The sequence below is a fragment of the Solanum verrucosum genome, unplaced genomic scaffold (assembly GCF_900185275.1).
Source record: "Solanum verrucosum unplaced genomic scaffold, falcon-dt-bn FXZP01000067.1, whole genome shotgun sequence".
Classification (NCBI taxonomy): domain Eukaryota; kingdom Viridiplantae; phylum Streptophyta; class Magnoliopsida; order Solanales; family Solanaceae; genus Solanum; species Solanum verrucosum.
Genome location: NW_026020175.1, coordinates 1,673,600 through 1,688,212, shown reverse-complemented (window position 1 = coordinate 1,688,212; position 14,613 = coordinate 1,673,600).

The window sequence follows — 14,613 nt, the reverse complement described above, 5'->3', positions numbered from 1 at the left end:
AAGTCTTCTTGTGCAAGAACTACTTCTTTCAAGTCATATGCTGAAAAGGTTAAACTAGATACTCGTGGACTTTTGAGTTTGGATGTTGAGACGAGGTAGAACTCTACATATTTGATGTTAAATACTACTGTCAAATTTGAAAAGGCATTTTCAAGAATGTATATTAAAGATCATAAGTACTTTAAATATTGTCTTGACTCAGGTGGAAAGATAGAGCATCCATCTTTAGAAGACTGGAGAGATGTGAATGTATTTCTCAAGTTTTTGGAGATTTTCTATCAAACCACTTTGAAGTTTTGTACTTTACATGTTACTTCAAATACTTTCTTTCATGAGCTTTTTAATCTTCAAAGCATAATTGTCAATTATTCAAAGTGTGATGATTCTCTTTTGACTGGTATGGCTAAGAAGATGAAAGGTAAGTTTGATAAATATTGGGGTGATTTTGATGATATGAATATGTTGTTGTTCGTTGCCGTTGTGTTGGATCCTCGTTTCAAAATGAAGTATGTGAAGTTTATTTTTAAGAATTATTATAATTCTGTGGAGGGATGTAGTAAATCTACCAAAGTAACGGATACTTTAACTAGCTTATATAATCATTACAAAAATTCTATTGTTGGAACTTCTTGTGAAACTGTTGGAGATCAGACTGATGCAGTGAGTGAAGTTAGTGCAATGGATACTTCTGATGTGTGGCAATCTCAATGGAAGAAATTTCTTGAAAAAGAAAATAATAATGTTGATGATAAATCTAATCTTGACAAGTATTTGGAGGACGATGTAGAGAAGATTAAGGATTTTAATATTTTAACTTGGTGGAAAGCTTCATCTGAAAGATGTCCAATAGTCTCTAGAATTGCAAGAGATATACTTGCTATTCCTACATCTACTGTTGCTTCAGAATCTGTTTTTAGCACTGGTAGCCGCATTCTTGATTGTTATCGAAGTTCATTATCACCAAAGACGATTGAAGCTCCTGTTTGTAGTCAACAATGGTTACGTTCAGCATCTACAGAATGCAAGATTGAAGATCTTTTACAAGAAATGCAAAATCTTGAAATAGTTGAAAAATGTATTAATTTACAACTTCTAGTTATCTCTTCCCATTTCTTTTATTGGTTCTGAAATTTTGATTTCAAAAACTTGAAATAGTTGCAAAAAGTACTACTTTACAGCTTATTAATTCTTTCTTCTAGTTTATTTTGGCGCTTAAAATTTGATCCATAATAGAACTTTTTACTTATTCTTATTGTCTTTTCAAAAGAAAAAAAAAAGTTAGATCATATTTATGTTAGTAAATATTACCTAATATAGTGTTTTTTTTTTTTTTCCAGAATATCCGGACAATACTTTGAGCATTGAGTAATTTAGAGCTCAAGCTAAGCTAAAGAAGATGATAATTGATCAGTTTGGAGCACAAATTTTTTTTTTGGTTTATTAGGGAAAATTCTCAGTTGCCATAAACCCACATCATGCAAAATTCAGTGTTATATATCTATCCAAGACAACTCTGCTAGACTGCTAGTATTGATTTTCCACTACATATATAAATTGCTTTTTGTTTTTAGAAATAAGTCTTCTAACAACTTAATGACTAGTATTGTTTAATCCTCTTTCAATTGTTTTATGACTAGTATTGTTTAATTAAATTCACAATAATTTTTCTATGGATTGTTTATGTACTATGTATTTTTGTCTATCGAGATGCATATGCCCTCAACAAATTATATACTTTCAAACCAAAATAACCAAAAAAATTGAACCAAATCGAACCAAACCAACAATAACCAAACTGACGGTTATTTTTTTGATTTGGTTTTGTTTGATTTTAGAAATTTAAAAACCGATTAATTTTGGTTTGGTTTTGGTTTTAACCAATAACCGATCCAAACCGAACCATGAACATCCCTATTGCCCACTATATGTTCAATTTGTGGAGAAAGATATTTGATCTCGGAAGAATTTAAATTAAATATGAAGACAGAGAAATGAGAGTTTCCATTATATTAAAAGAGTAAAAGGTAACGGGAAGTAATTGAATAGCATTCCTTAAACTAGTTCCATCCCTCTTTGAGCCATCTGGTGCCATTAGAGTTTTGCAATTTTACTTTCCATATTGCGCCAGTGGGACCTCAAGGAACACAACATCTCGTAGACTAGCCCCATATTTGATTAAAATTCATTTGGGATGTGTTGTACGAGAAGAAAACAAATAGAAATTATAGTCAAGCTTTAAAAATAAAGTCTATCTATTTCAAAGAAACCAAAAGTAGAAAGGGAAAAAGCATTGCATATGAATTTTATTACTTTAGAGTCATGAGGAGATAAGGTGATCTTGAAGAACTGAGGAGACATCTTCACTACTTCTTTTCTTCTTCACTTCTGCTTTTGAGCTTTGAGTCCAAACTCCACCCCTTTTTATCACTATTACCTTCCGACTTTTCAGCTTTCTAGCCTTTTTAATATTGTCGGTCAATTCAAACCAAAAGGCTTGTTAAAATTAAATACACATTTACACTAACACTTTGAGGTTTCATATAATGTCAATATTTAATTATTTATCTGCAGTAAATGTTAAAGTATGCACATTGACTTTAGCTAGATCGTTATATTAATATACTACGATGTTCTTAAACTATCCATTGAAATGGATAGAAAATGTTAGGCTAGTTTGAATGCAAAGCAACACTTTCTCTCTCTAAAATGGTCTCCTCTCAGCTATAGCTGAAATGGCAAGCAACTAAAAATAATAGGGGAAAAGGATTGATGAACCATGGGGGTTACAAGAGCCGCAAAATCAGAGGGTTCCCCAGACAGGTGATGCAAAGAAGAAGAATATGAATGTAATACAAGGGATTGTACCACTTGATCTGATCCCAGGCCAGGGAACAATGGGAACTCAAATGGCAGGAAATACACCAGTATCTGAGCAGAAATCAAGGAGTTCATGGGATGACAAGGTGGAGGACTATTTGGAGGCAACAATCGATGCAAGTAGTAAGATGACAGGTAAAAACCCTAACCTTAGACCCAATACTAGGAGTCAGATTGTGGGGTCACCGACAAAAAAAAGGGATTGACTTGTCAGATGTCGAAGGAATGAATGTAATTGTGAAAATCACAATAGAAGACGTGCAGGGGGATATTGAGTACTGAAGAACATCAATTATATGTTATGTGTTAGGATCAAACCCACCGCAAGTGGTCATGGAGGGGTTCTTTAAGAGAATCTGAAAAAGTTGAGAGATTGAGAAAATATCTCAAGTGAATAGAGAGGTCTTCATGGTAAGATTCTTAGAGAGTGAGGAAAGAAATGCAGTTGTAAGAGAGGCAGTCATTATGTTCGACAGAAAGCCAATTGTGATAAAATAGTGGAAATCAGATATCGAGGTGATGAAAGAGATAGAAGACAAGGTTCCATTGTGGATCAAAATTCCAGGATTAGAAGCAAATTATTGGGGAAAAGCTGCACTAACAAAAATTGCAAGTTTGGTTGGGCAACCACTAAAGGCTGATAATGCTACTACGCAAAGGGAGAAATTGATGTTTGCTCGAGTATTGGTGGAATGTCGTTGAATAATACATATCCATCGGAGGTGATGTTTTCAAATGAACAAAGAAAGATTATGAAGCAAAAAAGTAGAATATGAATGGAAACCAGTTTTATGCTCAAGATGTAGGAATTTTGGGCATGAATTAGGTGAATGCAGAAGGCAGTTGAAGGAGGAAATAAGGAATACTGAAGTGAACAAAGAGCAACAGATGGGCAATCAAGCACCAACAAATATCAAAGCAAAAACAGTGGAAAATAAGAGAGTACAATTCCAGCAGCAGAGAAGGAACACCACCAATACAAGAAACACATTTGCTAGACTACAGCAGGATCCAAAAGTAGGAAATAAGAAGGATGATGATGAAGAGGAAGTGAATGGAACACAGGGGAACATGTCATTATCCATGAGAAATGAAGTAACAACTCATGTTCTGTACAATCAAGGGAAAGGGGAAACCCTATCCCCAATGGATAAACTTGGTTTCTGGAACGTAAGGGGTCTGAATAGGGCTGATAGACAGAGAGAAGTGCATTTATTTATGCATACTCACAAGGTCAGTCTATTTGGACTCCTGGAGACAAAGTTTAAGAGGGCAAAAGCTATTAAAGCAGCTTAGAACCTTTGTAAAGAATGGTCGTTTACAACAAATTTAAAACCTCATGTAGGGGGAAGGATCTGCCTTGTCTGGAAACCTGACATATACATAGTAAATGTGACACTAATCACACCTCAACTAATACACAGTGAGGTAATACATAGAGGAACTGGGAAGAAGTTTGATGCAACACTGGTTTATGAATTTAATGACCAAGCCATGCGGGAAAATCTATGGCGAGACATTGAAAATATCTATAATCAGATAAAAGGGTAATGGACAGTGATATTTCAATTGTGTGTTGAACAATGGAGAAAGGGTGGGAAATAAAGTGACAATAGTTAGACAAGAGTCTTCAAGAGTTATGTTGAACATTGTGGCCTACAAGATATGAGATCAAATGGGTCCTTCTATACATGGAATAACAAACAACATGGGGTTGATAGAGTATTTAACAAGATAGATTGTATTCTCATTAATGTTGTATGGCAACTGCAAATTCCTGCTGCAGGGGCTCATTTCATGGCAGAATGATTATATGACCATTGTCTAACAATCATTCATTGGGAAAAGGCAACCAAGTAAAATAAAGATTCAGATACTTTAACATATGAAGTTTATTACCGGAATTCCGAGCCATAGTAGCTGAGAGCTAGAGAATTGACATACCTAGAAGAAAGATGTACTAGTTGCTTGGTAAATTGAACAGGCTCCGAAGAGTTCTCAATATGTTAAACAATGAGAGATTCAATGAAGTTTAAAAACATGTTGATCAAGCGTATGAAATGCTAGTACAGAGTCAAGCAAAACTTCAACAGACCCTAGGGACCTCAGAATACAAGTGGATGAGGTGACAACAAGTAATGAATACAAATTATGCAAAGCAAGGGACCAATTCTGGCAGTAAAAAGTAAGATCCAATGGCTAAAAAAGGGAGACATGAATACAAAGTTCTACCATAGTGTCCTAAAGGCAAGGAGGAATATGAATAGAATCTTTTGAATCAAAGACAAAATGGGGCAACAACAAACTGAGTTAGATGGGATTGTGAAGGCATTCATAGAGTACTACACAGACTTGCTAGAGATAAAGACTTCGGAGAGAAAACATGTATGCAGTGAGGTGGTAAAAAAGGGGCACTTGCTACTATGGAACAACGAGAAATATTGAGCCGAGAATTCATAGTGATCGATGTAAAAACAACATTGTGAGAGATTGAGGCGAACAAATCTCCAGGCCCTGATGGCTATGGTAGAAAATTCTTTAAAAACGCATGGAGGACGGGTAAGGATATGATGGAATGGATGCTACAATTCTTCCAGACAGGGAAAATGTTGAAAGGAGTAAATGACACAGTACTCACTATTATCCTTAAATCAACACATGTTGACCATGTAAGGGATTTTAGAACAATTGCGTGTTGTAACACAATATACAAAGTGATATAAAAATGTTGTGTCACAGATTGAAAAGAGTATTGCCAAGTATAAGTTCAAAGAATCAAAGTGTGTTTGTAAATGGAAGGACAATTGCGCAGAATATCTTGATATGTCAAGACCTTGTAAGGCTATATAATAGGAAGAACACTACCAAGAGTTGGTTGATAAAGTTAGACTTAAGGAAAGCGTATGATTCTGTAGAGTGGGTGTTTTTGTAAGAGATGATGAATGAGCTGAATTTTCCAAGAAAAATTATCAAATGGTATATGGAATGTTTATCAACTACACAATACTCCATCGCTATTAATGGAGGAATACATGGAGGCATAATTGGAAAGAGGGGGTTGCGACAAGGAGATCTTATCTCACTATTGTTGTTTGTGATTTGCATGGAGTAATTCATCAGAATTATGGGAAGGGTGACTGAATTAGGATGTTTTGAATTCCATACAAAGTGCAAAACAATCAGGCTCAACCATTTGTGCTTTGCTGATGACATGTTGATGTTTAGTAAAGGTACTTTCAGATCAATAGTGTTAATGCTAAGAGGATTGAAGGCTTTTCATTGTCATCTGGATTAAATACAAATGAAGTAAAATCAAACATATTTTCAGCATATATGATACATAAGGAAGTAGAAGATCTTTGTGAGATGACTGGTATGAAAACGGGAAGATGATATTTAGGTACTTAGGGATTTCAATAGCCTCCAAGAAAATCTCAACAATTGATTGTGAAGTGTTGATTGACAAGATGTCTTGTATAATAAAATCATGGGGATCCAAAAACATATCATATGTTGGGAGGGTGCAATTGGTGAACTCTATTCTTCTACACATACATTCCTACTGGCAACTACTTTCTTATTACCGAGGAAAGTACGAAAGCAGATGAAAAAATATATGTCGAAACTTCTTATGGAGTGGTCAGGAGCACATAAACAAAGCCCCACTAATAGCATGTGACTTAGTATGCAGACCAAGGAATGAGGGAGGATTGGGTATCATTGAATGTATGAAATGAAGTTGTTGTAGCAAACTATGTATGGAATATTGCGAGAAATACAAACAATCTATGGGTTAAATGGATCAATCACATCTACCTCAAGGAGAAGAAGCGGTGGCAATATATGCCTCCAATTGATAGTTGTTTGTATTGGAAAAGAGTGTGCGCACCAAAGGAGTTTTCTCCTGAATATGTGAAAAATGGATGGCTAACAGCAGCTGAGAAATATACAATTCAAAGTAGGTACCAATGGAAAAGGGGAGCAGGTGAACACTAGCCAAGATGGAGAGGGGTATGGAATAATGTAAATGTACCAAAGCATAGCTTTATTTGTTGGGTCATGATGCACAATAGACTCCTCACACAAGCACGACTTGCTTTTTTGGTGTGTGTGAAGAGGATACATGTATCCTATGCGGAAGCAAACCAGAAACGAGAGAACACATGTTATTTCAATGTGACTACTCGCAACGGTGTCTAAGGGGTAAGGGGTGCACTACAATGGATGCAGGTCATAGTACATATTGAAGAAATACAGGACATGTGGATGAGGTGTGCAAGAAAGGCCAGAGGTAAGATAAGTAGAGCTTTTATATGGTCAATCTTGGCAACAACAGTACACCATATTTGGATGGCACGCAATGAGGCACTCTGGAAAAAAAGTGTCCCTTTCCTTACAAAAGTACTGAAGCTGATAAAGATGGATGCTAAATACAGAATCATGGAGATAGTGCATAGGAAACATACTTGTAAAGATAAAGGGTGGATTGAAGATATATTACAAAGAGACAATGAATAGGCATAAAGTAGTGTAAAACATGGGAGGATGGGGTAGTTTTATTGATTATATGTATTAGATTTGTGAAAGGGCTGTAAGAATGATGTAACGCGAGGACCTTATTTTCTGATTTTGTTATTAATAATATGTGGATAGTTTGACCCAAAATAATGTTAGGTTCTTGATTTACTCATTATGCAGATTACTTTCCATCTGTGATACATTATAAAAGACCATCATCAGCTAATACAATCAGGCTTAAATACTAAGCGTAGTATTAAGTCACAAACAATCATCCTTCACTCAAAGATTGCAAGCACATGAGACACATTCAAGATAAAATTATCACTAGATGGAATGTGAATAATTGCTATTCAAAATCATCAAGGAACACATAACAACTAATAGTCATTATTTCGTCATCAGGCATATATTAAACAGTTATACTAGTGAATAAATACTTCAACATCCCAAACTCCTAACTAACCTAATACCAAAAGTCTTGTACTGTATTTCCACTCAAAAGAGTGATCAATAAGTATAATACCAATCTAGTAAATTAAAATGAGAAACGGTTCCAGCCACAAAGTCCTTTTATCTACGATTGGTGAGGCAAACGAATTACACTTTGCACACATCAATTTGAAAAGTACTAAACATCCATCAGTGTATAATGCTACTTATGGTAAGAATGTAGTATACCCCAAGTGTCTAAAATATGAATGCGTTAATGATTCTTTGAACAGTTAATATCTACTAAACAAACAAAAGTGAAGTTATTTTACTATAATGAAAAGCTCACGTGAAGAGCAGAAGCCAAGTTGCCATTAGAAATGAAATCACTAATCAGAAGCCTCTCATCAAGAGCCTACTAATAAGTTTTTAACCTCACAACATTAGGATGCTTAACCTTTTCAATTTCCTAAATCTCAACTACAACCTCATTATATCTCTGTTCCCCACCTTCTTCTAACCTCCTCACTGCCACTAGATATCATTCCCAAGCACAATGAAAATATTTTAATTAGTTAAGACATGAATTTGATCGTAATGCATTTATCTCTTCTTGAATATATGAAACACCATACAACTGAATAAAAGGCATAATGTGATGTGGTTAACTACAACCTAGAAGCTTGTAAGACCTCGACTTGTACACAAATATCATATTAAGCCATGAATAGAAAACAAAAAAAGAGAATCAAGTAATAACTGATTCGATAGTATTTAACAATCAATGGATTTGAAATGGTGCAAGATATCTAGGAAAAAGATTCAATAATTTGTTGCATCTACTAATTCTACCTCCACTACTACATCTGTTGTGAACCAAGCTAGCTCTATAAGGGCCTATGAGTTAGAAGTGGTAAATGAGGTTGGGCCAAGTAAAATATGGGAGTGTTTTATTTGGGATCCAGGCCCAATTAGCATTTGGTTAAAAGGGAAAATGAGTTGGAAAGGAGGGTTATGCAAATTGTTAAAGAAAAGAGTGTTTCCTCTCATCTCCCTTCTTAGTCTAAGTTTCCCATCTCCTTCTATCTAGTTCTATATATTCTGCTCTTCTTTCCCTTCAGTTAAGTTTTCTCAATTTCGTTGTAAGGACGTTAGTTGTTCCTATTTCTCAATTGTATTTTGTGTTCTTTCGCGATTATAATATATATCCTCTTTGTGTGGTAACTTGAGTTGTTGCATTGGTGCTTTCATCGATCATACTCCAACAACAACAATGTTTCTACCTAGATTCAGTGGCGACGACAACCCAGAGAGTTGGATTTTTCGGGATGAGTTGTACTTCACATACCTTGGCTTCAATGCGAATGACTGGCTTCCGCTTCCTTCATTCTACCTTGAGGGTGAAGCTGTTGCCTGGTTCAATAGCTTATTTTGCAACAAGCTATTTTTGGATTGGACGCATTTTAAGGTTAAATTTGCTCAGTGTTTTCGCCAACAAGACAACAGCGAGGTGTCGGGGCGTCTAGCTAGTTCTTCACAGGTTCGTTTTGACGGTGTTAATTTTATCCTTAAAGTTTCACAATCAGCTATGGTGTCTCCCCTTCCTGCTCCCGCCCGTGTTCCAAAGTCCCCTACGTCTGCATTAGCCGACAACACTGGAAGCTCACAGGCACACCATGTGTTCGATAAATTGCTAGTGCAATATGTGGCATTGATTACTGAAAACAATACTGAGGTTGAACCTCCTGAAGACGTAGATACACCACAAATTGAGAATGTCAACTCAGTAGAAGCAAATTTGGTACAGGAACCTTCTTGCATTACCCAAGATCAGGTGTTCGATGAAATTTCACGCACAACAGTAAGTTCCAACATTCATGATCTAAAAGTTATTGTCCATGAGATTGAACACTCTGCACTTCTTGTTGTGTTACATGATACGGACAGTTCTAATAATGAGGAGGAGGAAAATTCACATGATAATGTAGCTTTGTTTGCAAAATCCCCACTACGGAATACATCTGGTTTGCTGGTTTCTATTACTTGCCAAGGAACTGTGATATCGACTACAAGTGCCCGACTCGCTAAAATCGATCATCCATTTACTGATACTTTATGGCTTCGCTTGATTCCCTATTGGCATTAATTATTCCCTTGAAGAAGTTTGTTGGGGTAACCGAAATGAAGTGTCGCCTTGCCTCGACTTTCGCTTATACAAATGCATTTGGGTTGATACTGGGCAGGAGTGTGCTCTTTCGGTATTCTTGTTTTCTTGTATAGGCGTTCACTGGAAGTGCGACAGTCTGGCTATGTCTATGCAAAGTGTCTTTGTGTTGGGTTGAATAGCGGGGTCAAGTAAGGTTTCTTTCAAGGCATTGCTACACACTTTACCTACTATGATAAGTGACGAGGTAGATACTGGTGCATTGATTTGCAAAAGGAATAAAATATCTTTCCAGGGGAAAAAGCTTATTGAAGCTCTATGTCTTGATAACTCTTTTTTGGAGAATGAGATTTCCATTGCGACAAGTGAAACGCATTATGGTGAAGTATATCTTGAAGCTGAAAATGGAAAATCTATTGAGGGATTCAATGGTCAATATAATTTGCATCAATTTCCATTTTTTCCTGCTACTAATTTCCTTACTGTAACCATTCACGTGGCTGCAGTGGATCCTCATGTCTGCGGTCCAGGAACAGGTTTCGAGTTCAGGTCTCTAACAAGTTATACAATGTACAATGTGGAGGAATTGCTATTGTTGCGCTGTGCTGACAAGAATTTCTCGATTATGTATTCAAACTCTATGAGTAGAGTGTGGGATCCCGAACAATCATGGTTTGTAAATTCCTACTTCTCCACTGAGTGCTCCATTATCTATCACTGCATTCTGTTCACATGTCCTTCAATTGCATATACAATAGTCGGCTATTATTATGATGTAAAACATGAGGTTTTGGCAACCAACTTCAAGCACACGTCAGTTTTAAATCTTCACTATATAATTGTGCTTGCTACCATGTTACTGGAATGGAAAGTAATAATGTTAAGGAGTGGATATTGGGTGAAGGTTCAGGTTGAGCACCCTTCTGCAGGTTACACACTTTATGGGGTCATTGAGATGGTCGAGTGGGTTGCACGTCATAGATTACATAATAGCTTAAGTACTGCATTAGTTTTTGTTATCCTCTTGAACAAGTGTATGGTTGCAGGGCAAGTTATAATGGAACTCCATTTGAGAATGTCGAAGAGCTTTACTGTAAATAAAAAAGAACAAGATTGTAATTGGTTGATATTAGTTCCAACGGAGACAATTGGTGGAAGGCGAGTTTCTAACACTAGTCATTGATATTTCGAGGTGAATATTTCAATTAATAGTCAAGGAATTGATGCTAAGGAAGAATGGCGTGAGAAGGGAATTGCAGCTCCTGCTAGCCATAGGCGCATGTTGCTGTTAGAAAATATGACACAGGTTCCTTATATTGCTGCTAGTAGTACTTCTATAAGTTTTGGTGATATATTCTAAAGTGCATTACTCTTTTGGACACTTCTCACATTATCAAACATCCTTGCCACGTTATTTCGGAGCTAAGCAAGATTAATGTAGTCATGTCTAAACTACTCCAAGCTGCCAACCAAATTATGATACTGTTCCTAAAGGATTTTGCTTGTTGTAGCCAAGTCTATAATACTCCAAGTTGCCAGATGATGTTTTCTGATTTGAACCTTGAGGACAAGGTTCTTTTTGGAGGCGGTGTATTGTTGTGAACCAAGATAGCTCTATAAGGGCCTATGAGTTAGAAGTGGTAAATGAGGTTGGGCCAAGTAAAATATGGGAGTGTTTTATTTGGGATCCAGGCCCAATTAACATTTGGTTAAAAGGGAAAATGAGTTGGAAAGGAGGGTTATGCAAATTGTTGAAGAAAAGAGTGTTTCCTCTCATCTCCCTTCATAGTCTAAGTTTCCCATCTCCTTCTATCTAGTTCTATATTTTTTGCACTTCTTTTGTAATACCCTATATTAAAATAAGGGCATATTTGTCATTTAGCTCTCATTTTAAAAAAAAAGGGATCAAAAATTTTAAAAAAATAGTTGAATGCCCTAATAGAAGCATCAGCAATGCTGCAACTTCAGCGATCAAAAGAAAAAAAAAGGACTCTTCTTGTTCTAGAGTGAGCGAACGAACGAAGGAGAAAAAAATAAATTTAAATTGAAAGCTTAGTTCTCAAACTAAAGAGAGGTGGAAGAAGAAGAAGAACGAGAAAAAGGTAAGTTTCTTAACTTAGTCTAAAGGTTGAATTTGTATCTTCCATGACTATAAGATTGGGAATTGGGAAGTTGAGAAACATGGGTTTAGAAGAAAAAGAGGAAATTTACTTCATTCTTATGAACCAAGTGAATATAGTCAATGATTTGAACTATTGGGCTTATATGCAATAAGAGTAATTGGGTAGTAAGGTTAGGTTGATCTTTTTATAGCGAGAATTGACCAAGAAGAAACTAATGTGTGATTAAAGCACTAATTAAGTGATTGGGCAGATTTCGAATTAACCATGAAACCTCTAGGGCTGGGTTTTTTTTTAATGTAGTATGAATTACCTAAATGAAGGAGTTAACACGAAATTGTTATGAATGCGATTATAGATTGACCAAAGAAATTCGTACGGAGTAATCGAGTGGCAAGCTTTGGTAACTCAACACAAGTACAGTGAGTAGTAATCTTACCACAATTGATGTTTTATAACTTGCATGACTTTCACATGGTTTATAAAGCAAATGTGTTACCGAATGATTTAAACTTGCATGTGGGACAAGTCTTTTACTGGATATGATACTGAAAAGATCATTTAAGATGATCTCATTCTTACAAGATATGATTACTGATATTGAAAAGATTTTACATTTACTTGAGAAATAGTATTTTGACAGGTGATTGTTTAACTTTGAAATGTTCTGATTTGATAAGATATAAATGTTCTATCTGATTTTGAAATGCTTCTACAGATTATAAGAAAAGTATAAATGGGAGTAGACCTTGATGAATCCCGTAGCTAACGGCGGGTTCGTTAGACCTGGTGCACCTTGTAGTTCTAATTACTGATAAAGTCCTTGCTAGTGGGAAGGTAGAACTAGTATACTGTTACTAATATCCCTCGAGTAGGGATCTACTGATATGAATAACTAACTCCTTTATGAGGAGTTCACTATTATTGGTTACTTCTTAAAGAGAAGACCACACTGATTACATGACTCATCCTTGGAAACCTCCCAGCTATAAGTTTGATATGAAAATGTTTTTCTGAGTTTGCTATTATGTATTTACATTGATTATGCTTATATGAGGCACCTAAGATTGAATATTGTTATTGTTTCTGAAAGAGCATTGTTTCATCATTATGACTATATATTACACTAGCATGTTTTCTGACTTGTCCCTCATTAAAATGGTTGTGGTTAAGTATTATTATTCACTGAGCTAGCGTCTCACTCTTCGCTAATTGTTTTTACAGAGAATTCAGGTGGTATTGAAGAGTTGGTAGCATTTGGTGAGCCCCGCATTGTTTCGCGTAGCAAGAGAATTAGTGATTTGCTATGTTTATTTAGTTTCTTTTAAATACTCTTAGAGTCGCTCCATTTGTCATTCTTTTGATTTGAGTCAAGATTAGTCCTTCGAATTATAGTCAAGTGACTAGTTTGGAACTTTTTCCGTGATTTGGAGATGAATTGGTTTTATTGCATGACCATGTGATCATTGATGGATATTATATGGTGTTTTATAGTTGCTATTAGTTGTGTTGTGAATTTCTGAGACAGGAAAAATCCAGGATAGGCCTAAAAACAAAGGAAACTCTGCCCGATTTTCTGTAGAATTCTGGTGCGGCTTGCTTTGGGATTTTCCCCCTTAACGTCAGTCATGATCCTTAATTGGGTCGTGACATCTTTCCCTTCAGTTAAGTTTTCTCAATTTCGTTGTAAGGACGTTAGTCGTTCCCATTTCTCAATTGTATTTTGTGTTCTTTCGCGATTATAATATATATCCTCTTTGTGTGGTAACTTGAGTTGTTGCAACATCCTTATTAAACAAAATTTCTGGCCAAATGAAGTCACTCAAGAGATTTGAGTATTTCAGTTCATTATTTGGCAAATACCAACATAGACAGCTAAATCATGAATATTACCATACTTCTGACTCTCCCCCCTGAACGTTTTCTTTAAGAGTGGATCCAACCCTTCTTCTTCCTTCTATTCACTTTATCAATAACCCAGTCAGATCTGGTGTATCATAAGGGATTTGTCTTTTTATTGATTCTTGTGGATTGGATCAAAAATAATTCTTGAATGAGGCCTTCCTTCTAAGAAAGCAATTGTCCTGCTATACCCTCAATCCAGCTGAATGATCTGTCTAACAAAATAAACCTAATTCCACCACAAAATACATGATGAATTTGATAATTTCAAATTTTTCATGGATGAAAAATACAACAAAATTAACCTAATTATTTCTCCATGCATCTATACAAATAGCCAAAAACAAACTTACCTAGTAAATACAACCAGTAATTTGTACAAAACTTTCAGCTCTGTGAAGATTCAGATGAGAATATCCAAAGAGGTGAGGTAGGTTCAATTTCCAAAGAGGTTAAAAGTGGAAAATATTACCTTAGAACACCTATCCCAATTTTGAATCTGATGAGTAGCTGAAGTTTGCAAAGTTGTGAGATAGCTGAAGTGGCAGACAAATGGCGGTGTAGAGAAGTGCAGCTATGAGAGAAGAGTAGAAGTGAGGA